Source organism: Sinocyclocheilus rhinocerous, unplaced genomic scaffold, assembly GCF_001515625.1.
Source record: "Sinocyclocheilus rhinocerous isolate Xijiao unplaced genomic scaffold, SAMN03320098_v1.1 scaffold314, whole genome shotgun sequence".
In the NCBI taxonomy this organism is placed as follows: domain Eukaryota; kingdom Metazoa; phylum Chordata; class Actinopteri; order Cypriniformes; family Cyprinidae; genus Sinocyclocheilus; species Sinocyclocheilus rhinocerous.
In genome coordinates this window covers 2,463,056-2,472,568 of record NW_015630021.1, presented here as the reverse complement: position 1 = coordinate 2,472,568, position 9,513 = coordinate 2,463,056, and the positions used below count along the sequence as shown (strand labels likewise).

General features: G+C 41.4%; 1 protein-coding gene across 1 annotated transcript in view; it reads left to right on the top strand.

The window, feature by feature from the left end:
• LOC107739558 (teashirt homolog 1-like) overlaps window positions 1-9,513 on the top strand; it is a 38,431-nt gene that overhangs the window by 9,043 nt on the left and 19,875 nt on the right. The window lies entirely within an intron of this gene.

Here is a 9,513-nt window from a genome sequence, read left to right as displayed (position 1 = left end):
CGAGGTCTAGAACAATCTTAGTGCACAGTCTTAGTGGCCCTGTTGGGCCTTCCATTACCTGTGACCATTACAGAGACAGGCCCCTCTTAGGCCCCACATGCACCCACACACACACAAACATGTACAACACCTCTGTGGGGGTTGAAATACAGCCCCATTTCAGACCGGCCCTGGATGAACGCAGATAGGGTTTGGTGTGAGAGGTGTGAGAGGGGCTTGTAAAAGGCAAGAGTATTAGTGAGGTGTCGTGGTCTGTTTCAGCTGCCCTTTGCTGCCTTTGCTGTAGAAGGTGCTCCTGGTTACCGAGAGTTATGGCTGACAAGATAGGGGGCTTCTGGGTAATGTCTGTGTGAAGGAGCGCTGAACCTTCGCTACATTTATTTTCATGCCTGCGGTTATTTAATACTCAACTTTAAAGCCGTCGTCAAGAGCTTTGTATGTGTCTTCATGCATCTGCAACAAGTGTGGTTGTGCGAGATCTGAATTTTGGGATTTATTCATTGTTAAAGGGCTGTTCGTCTTCGGAACACAATTTAAGATATTTTGGATGAAAACCGGGAGGCTTGTGACTGTCCAATTGACTGCCAAGTAAATAACACTGTCAAGGTCCAGAAAAGTATGAAAGACATCATCAGAATAGTCCATCTGCCATTAGTGGTTCAACCGTAACGTTATGAAGCGACGAGAATACTTTTTGTACGCGAAGAAAACAAAAATAATGACTTTATTGAACAATTCGTCTCCTCTGTGTCTCTCCGCATCACCGTAGCACCATTTTGGAGAATATCCGCTGGACGCAAGCCACGTACGCTCTTCTGTGTCAGCCGCGCCACACAAATGTGCTGTTTTCGTTCAAATCAAAGCGTAAATACACATAGAAAACATATCCTTGTGTTGCGGCTGACACAGAATAGCGTACGCAGTTTGTGTTCAACGGATGTTCTCCAAAATGGCGCTACGGTGATGCGGAGAGACACAGAGGAGACGAATTGTTGAATAAAGTCGTTTTTTTTTCTTTCTTCGTGTACAAAAAGTATTCTCGTCGCTTCATAACATTACGGTTGAACCACTAATGGCAGATGGGCTATTCTGATGATGTCTTTCATACTTTTCTGGACCTTGACAGTGTAATTTACTAGGCAATCAATGGGACAGTCACAACCTCCCGGTTTTCATCCAAAATATCTTAAATTGTGTTCCGAAGACGAACTAAGCTTTTACGGTTTTGGAATGACATGGGGGTAAGTGATTAATGACAATTTTCATTTTGGGGTGGAGTAATCCTTTAAAGGGCTAGTTCACCCAAAAATGAAGATTCTGTCATCATTTACTCTCCTTGGGTTGTTCTAAACTTCTTCTGTAGATCCTGAAAAGAGAAAATGGTCTCCATACAGTTACAAAGAACAAGAACTGAAGCTTTCAAGCTTATAATTGATATAATACCATTCAAAAATTTGAAATTATTTTAGGAAATTAATACTTGTATTCAGCAAAGATGCATTAAATTGATCAGAAGTGGTAGTAAATCATTTATGATGTGACACTGAAGACTGGATTAATGGCTGCTGAAAATTCAGTTTTGCCATCACAGGAATAAATCACATTTTAAAATATATGAAAACTGAAAATAGTTATTTTAAATTGTAATAATATTTAGTAATACTACTGTTTTACTGCAAAAATCTTATCAATCCTGACTTTATATTAGTGTGTGCATATGTATTTTGAAACGTGTAAGTTTCAGTCATAATTTATTGTAATTAAATAGAAAAGTTTGACCAGCACAAGTCTTCAAAACTTCAGCTTTTGTGTTTCACAGAAGAAAGTAAGTCATACGGCTTTGAAAAGATATTGAGGTGAGTAAAAGCCGTGAGGTAACTAGGTTATCATGTCACCTGTGAAAACAGAGCTTGCGTATAGGTCGAGGTGAGTACAACAAACTCCCCAAGTCTGAAATCGTCCTCTCACCCTTACGTAGTGGTGGATTATGTTCTTTATGCTTGAGAGTGGGATTCATGTTTGCTCGAGTGCGACCTTTGCCCTACAGGAACTAAAAAGAGAACCTAATCCCTGGGTTCCCCTGATGTGGCGATGTAAGAACGGAGATCCCTTTCCCTCCACTCTTGATCAGAGGCGTTACGATACTCCTCTATGAGCACTAAGCCACTGGACACACAATGAGTGGATAAAGATAAGCCTCCAGCTTGTGTTGACACTCTCATTGAGCCCCATAATGCACTGCTCCGGATCGCTCTCATAAAGACCCGGCTCCTCTTTTTTACAAGCCGTCTTCGAACGGACGCACAAAATGCCTCGATTTTCTGTGTTTGTATCCTGACACTTTCATTGCTCGTTTTTCGTGCGCTGTTTAAGACCGCATTTGCAGTCCATCACCCCTAAAGCTAGGTAAAGAGCTACGTGTAACCCCCATCTCATGCTGAGGGTCACTTTTATTAGCATCATTGATAAAAGCCTGCCTGCACACACAGACAATAGCTGGTAGATCCTGGCTGTATTTTTTTCCCCCTGGATGGAGAAGTGTTTTATTTAACTGATAGGACACTGGAAAGTAATGAGTAATATTTTTTTTCCTTTTTTTGTCCCCAGTTTTATGGTGCTGATAAGGCATCTGGCAAAAGTATATAGCAAAACGGTACAGTTTATTTTGTAGAGGGACAACCGGCAGAACGGTTCCCTTTCTCACTATATATCATCACTGTACAGGGCTCGACGCTTACTTTTCTTTTTAGGAGCACTTGTCGCAATCACAAGTATGATGATGATCGGGTCAGTCGCACTGGTGCTCCTAAAAACATTTTCATAGTCGCACGCAGTAGTTTTCAGTCGCAAATGCGACTGAAATGGTCGCACTGTCGAGCCCTGCTGTATATGCTTTCCAATCTTTGATTTATATATGTCTCAGAATCATCTTCTAAAATATGAATCTCTGGCTTTTATATTTCAAGATCTTTGATAAACACATGCAGAGTTAATATCAGTTTTAAAATAATGAATGCGACTAAAATAACGTCTGGTTTTAATTTCATTCATGCACAGAAGCCCTGAGGGACATGAACTGTATTCGAATCCTCCTCATATCTGTTAATAGACGGGCGAACATGTCGTGACTAGTCTCCCAGCCTCAACTTTATAGGTATTTATAGTGATTTGGACACAATCACATTCAAATGCCAAATGCCACATGTTCTGAGAGGCCTAAAGCTTGTTTGGAGACGGACTCACCCAGACAGTGTCAATCATAGCACTAAGCCTTAGCCTGAGAAACCAGCGGGAGGTGTCCTCTTCAAATCTGCCCCCACCTCTCCTCCCCTTCATGTTTTTGCCCTCTTCTCTACTGGCCACCGCTTTCTTTAAAAAGCCATATGCTTCCCAGTTAGACTTCAGCGTGTGCACGCATACACACGCCAAGGCTGCGACACATATGAGGATCAACTATTAACCTTGTCCAGCTGACTGAAAGCCGTACGGTTGGTGGAACTTTAACCGAGGGACGCATCATTGATCATTGACTTGTTCTGCTCGGCCCCTGAAGTCTGTGAGCTTGGGAACTTGAGATGAACAGATGTGCTGTGAAGAAGAAAAGTCAGGTGACTCAAAACGAGGAACGCAAACATTTACTCTTCCATTAACAGATCTGGGCTGTATAAAAGCAAGACAAACTGTCTAGGGAAGAATTAAATCAACAATAGAGGTTCTAGATCTTAGTACAGATTGAAAGTCTTGACATGTCAGGTCAGAAATTCCAGTATCTCAGGCCTAAACTGGTTATAAACCAAAACATTACGATGTGTCAATCATATTTGGTAAAAACATAGGGAATGTGCCAGGGAATTTTTTTTTTTTGTGGACCGACAATAGGAGACAAGCGGTTTCAGTGTTCTGCTGAAATGTAGAGTTGACGTGTCGGTGTGTTTTTGCATGTGTGTGTGTAGCTCTTCTTCACCAGCGCACCGTCTCCATGTTAAATTGGTTATGGCAGCGCAATCCAGCCCTACTTACAGCCGTCAGAGCAGCCGCTGTGTGACGAGCCACAGCGAGGACGTGTCATAAATACTGAGGTGTCGTTTCTTTCATGTAAATATAGCTCTGTTTCAAGTATCGTCCGTCAATACTGCACACGGGGGGAGATATCTAACTGCTGCACAAAGTGTGTGCTCTGAAAAACTGCAGCAGCTCCTATTAGGCCTAGTTTTGTCTGGGAGTAAAAGAAACACTTTTTTAAAGGGAGCATATATAAGGTTTTTTTTATTGTTTTTTTCTTTCTTTGTTTTAAGCATTTCCCCCCTAAACTTTGTTTTTCATTTTTTCTTGCACCAAAAAAAATTGTAATTTAGTTTTCCACGACCATTTTCCACTCTCTCTCAGATCCAGAGAATTAAAGGCAACATAAACATATATACATAAAGGTAGTGTCAGCTGAGAAAATCGTTTTAGTTATTGTTTTTTAGATCAACAATTACAGACGTATTTTATTTATATTACATGCACTGAAGAATTGTTCATACTAATAATAATTTTTTATTAAATTTATTATTAAATTTTTTAATTTCCTGTTTTTGCTTCTGTACCTTTTAAGATTTAACCTATTGTTCAAAAGTTTGTGGTCTAAGTTTAAAAAAAAAATGTTTTAAAATAATTCTCTTATGCTCACCAAGTCTTAATATAATAATAATTTATGGATATTTTAATTTGACACTTATTATTGTGAAATAAAAATTTTTTATAATTGTTTTCTATTGTAATATTTTAAAATGCCATTTATTCCTGTGATGGGAAAGCTGAATTTTCAGCTTCAGTGTCACATGATCCATCAGAATCATGCTAATATGCTGATTTGCTGCTCAAGAAACATTTCTTATTATTATCAATGTTGAAAACAGTTGTGCTGCACGTTTGAAAAATAAATCTATCATGACATTATAAATGTCTTTGCTGTCACTTCTGACCAATTTAATGCACCCTTGCTGAATAAAATAAATACTTTTTAAAAAACTAAATAAATAAATAACTCTTGCTGACCTGTTGCAATTGTCTAACCTCTTTTCAAATGTTTCACTTTTAGTTATCAGGACGGGCCAAGTTGCTAAATTGTTATTACAGCATCACTATATGTCAATGGTTGACACATCTATGATGATTTTCTGAATGACCCATGTTTTCTTAGTTTCTGGAATTGATGTTGCATGGACCTGCAAGTTAGTTGGAGTTTGTCTATATAGCATACATTATACAAACTAGGAAAATTCAAGCTTTCCTTGATATGCCCATTTAAAATCACTGTACCTTGAAGGAGTTGGCATTCACTACCAGATAGTGAGGAACCAGAGCCACTTTGCAGGTTGAGTGTGACGTTTCCAGCCATTTGCATTCAAAATGGCGGTGATTTGATGTTTAAATGAATAGCGGCTCTGAAAGCAGAATGTTAGGACACTGTTGTGGGACAGACAGTGCAGGGAGGAGGGGCCAGCAGTCTAAAACCCATCACTCATTGGTTAATGATACTCTCCTCTCATTTAGCCACACCACTCTCCCATTCCCTCCTTCTTTTAACCCGTCACAAATCAAACGCGGGTTCATACACAGTTCACGACCCCCAGGTAGTCAGGAAAGCGCTACCACGCCCTGGAGGGTCCGTTTGACAGCGTGTGTCTGTGTGTATGTTTTTCCCTAAACTGTTGTCCAGGTGCCGATTTCTCCTCAACTTCATCGCCGCTGCTCTGTTTTTTGTCTCACCGCCTGTTTGTCTGGTGTCAGTCTCACGGCTTGTGTGTGCGCGAGGTGTTTTTTGAGCCCGGTGACAGATTTATTGCCTTTGAGCTGTTATTGTGGTGTAAGAGCTGAAAAGTGTCTGTCTGTTCCTGTCATTAAAATATGTCAGATGTTTTTCCTTTGTCTTTTTAAGGTGTCTGTTGATTGTAACCCACTGGCTGTATAAAGTTCAGGATTGCAGATGAAGACATGTAAAGTGCTCGTCTCGTGAATGTTTGTTGTTTGTAATAGGATTTAAACATGCGACATTCAAAGTTCTACATAAGCCCCGCCCCTTGTGTTCGTTTATTGGATATTTTGACTAATTTGATCATGCGTTCAGCTACCAATAAGAGTGTAATAAATGTTACCGTGGTTAAAACCATTTTAAATCCCGATTTCCTCCCATATCTGAAGCTTGAAAATGTGAAAATTGTTGTCAAATTCAGTTTTGGTGTTGCAAAAACGTTAGTCTGCGCGAACAATTTTTGTGTGGCTCGCCTATGTCCATCCTTGAGCTTTTCCTGCAAACTGTCAACTAACAAAATGCAAAATGAAACCTCCCTCCTGCACTCCCTCTCTCTCTCTCTCTCTCTCTCTTCCTTTCCTCAGTATCCTCTTTTCTCACACTAAATTTAGGTCACAGCTGTAAAGACAATGAGGCTGATTTAAGTATTTCTCTAGTACTTCCTCTGATATTTGGTTTTTGTCTGCAAAGACTCAAATAGACACATTTCCATTTGATGTTTTTATCGTAGCGTATCATTCTTCCAAGTACAGTTCGGTAGTTTCTCAGTAGTGATATTGTGTCTGTCTGTTTCCTATCAGGTAAAAAGAAACCCCAGAGCTGTGGAATTAAAGCCTTTTACCCATAATCCATCTGACCTGGGTTTGTTATTCCCCCACTGCAAACCTTAAATCAATCTACAAATTCAGTTCCGTGTCTCTGCTCATAAAAGACTCTCCTTTCGCATTCAAAAAAATGAGGAGAAAAGAATGGGAGAAGAAAAAAACAGCCGTGTAGGAAAGCAGGGACCTTATATAAAGGGCATGGTCTGCGTCCATGCCAGAAAAGCCTGATTTCCTTTTGCAGTGCGGCCATACATCAGAGGCCCTCCCAGCTGGACTGTCACACTCTGACAGAATGACATGTGTCATTTATCAAAGGGGCCAGAGCTTGGGAAAACTCGTATGACAAAGCCTGGGAGAGTTCATTCCCCCTTATCCACAACACACACACACAGACAAACACACATATAATCCATCTCTCTCGTTCTTTCACTCTCTCACACACACAATTCCCTCCCACCTATTCGCTTGCCTGTTGCCAAAAAATGGGTCTGTAATATTTCTGTCATCTACACACAAACTTGCTGTTCTTTTCCCCTTTCTCTCTTTCGCTCTCTTTCAAAGTTTTCACTGTATTATTCTTCTCAAAAGCTGTTTTGCAGTAGCAACTCTTCATCCGCGTAATTCCTGCGTTAATTACAGAATCGTGTGTATTTGAAGTGATTAAATCTGGTGCAATGAAGTTGAAGATCTAAGATATCCTATATTGCACGAGCGTTGCTCTGCTGGAATCCATTCATCATCTTAAGGAAACTTCATTCTTAAGTCTACTTGCACCAGCTGAGAGAGAGAGCGGGAAAGAGAGGGGTCAAATATAGTTCACACCGCTGTGTACTACTCTACAGGGCACATTCACCCATCACTCAAAATGTGCTTTCTGTCTCTCACTCTTGAGGGGTGGGAATAGATTAATTCCACAGCCTCTGAGCTCTGGGTTCCAGCGCTGTGCGGCCGACCTTCGACCCCTTAAATGAGCTCTGAATATGTGGTGTGCAATGATCCTCGCGCTGTAAACATTTAATGACGCAGTGACTGTCATGGGAATCTTACATTCCCCACCCAGAGAGAATGTCAAAGAGAAGATCCTGTTTGTGAGTTTAAGTTTATGAAGTATGACTTTTCGTTTGCTCTAAGCATGAATCTTTGTGCCAAGTACCAATCTTTGTTCTAAATTAGACAAAACATCTTAAAGAGGTCATATGATGCGATTTCAATTTTTCCTTTCTCTTTGGAGTGTTACAAGCTCTTCGTGCATAAAGAAGATCTGTAAAGTTGCAAAGACTAAAGTCTCAAATCCAAAGAGATATTCTTTATAAAAGTTCAGGCAGCCAGATGTGAGCTGACAGGCATCAGTCAGTGGGGCCATTGGTCCCCCCCACCATTCTCAGGTCAGCAAAGCAGTCACGTCTCTCCGTTTGACTGAGTCCCCCATCAACATTACACAAGATGGATGTGTCTTTAAAGGCCAGATTGATTGTGGATATCGGAGTTATGGCATCATTTATCATGGTGAATATTATTTAGGTGCAGGGGAAGAACAAGAGAGAGGAGATGGAGGGGAGGCGGCGTATTGTTAGAGGGCAATTGGAAGGCTGTGAAAGTTTAATTGTGTGTGTGTGCGCGTGTGTGCATGCGTGTGAGCGGAAGGAGAGGTTGTTTGTTTCTGGAAGGTTTTGCGAGTTTTGCTATGCTTTCGCTTCTGCCTGGGAATATCATGTTGTGTTGAGGGATGAGCTTTTTGCACTTCCCCCCCTCTCTCTTTTTCTCTCTCCTGCTCACTCGCTCTTAGAACTAATTAGTTCATTCAGATACTTCATTCGCAGGTCGTTTTGTGAGCTCTTGTCCTCAGGATATGAAAATTATGAATAAAAGATGGGAAGAACAAGATTAAATGAATACAAATCTGTATTGGTACGTGGTGCTGTACGACGTCATCTTCCCTTTAGGAGGAATTCTCTCTCTCTCAGCAGGTTGCCGCTCCTCCTTTCACAAATTCTCTTTACTCTCTCTCTCCCCTCCACTTCTCCTCATGTTCCCCTCCCTCGCGGTGGCGGGGCAGGCCTTTTCATTTGTCTTCATAAGCCTAATTTATTTTTGCAGCCAGATGTGAGCTGACAGGCATCAGTCAGTGGGGCCATTGGTCCCCCCCACCATTCTCAGGTCAGCAAAGCAGTCACGTCTCTCCGTTTGACTGAGTCCCCCATCAACATTACACAAGATGGATGTGTCTTTAAAGGCCAGATTGATTGTGGATATCGGAGTTATGGCATCATTTATCATGGTGAATATTATTTAGGTGCAGGGGAAGAACAAGAGAGAGGAGATGGAGGGGAGACGGCGTATTGTTAGAGGGCAATTGGAAGGCTGTGAAAGTTTAATTGTGTGTGTGTGCGCGTGTGTGCATGCGAGCGAAAGGAAGGAGAGGTTGTTTGTTTCTGGAAGGTTTTGCGAGTTTTGCTATGCTTTCGCTTCTGCCTGGGAATATCATGTTGTGTTGAGGGATGAGCTTTTTGCGCTTTTTTCCCCTCTTTCTCTCTCTCTCTCTCTCTCTCACTCTCACTCACTCACTCACTCACTCACTCGCTCTGTCTCTGATGTGTTGTTATTGATTGTGTGTGATGTGGGCCTCTGTGTGATTTAGTGCTCCTCTCAGGACCCTCCATACACTCCGCTCCTCTCTCAGCCCACTTTCACGCCCGTCACAGAAGCTTCTGGAAAATAAAGAAAGAGTCTCCAGCTCTTTGTGTGGCTGTGCCCAGGGTCAGAGAAGAGTGTTCAGGACACCAACCAACAAATTTATCATTTTCCGTCCCTCAGCTCAAGTCTCTCAATGTGTCGAAGCAGAGGTGAGCAACACGTTTTACCTTTCTGTTTTTATCTAGTCATCTTTCATCT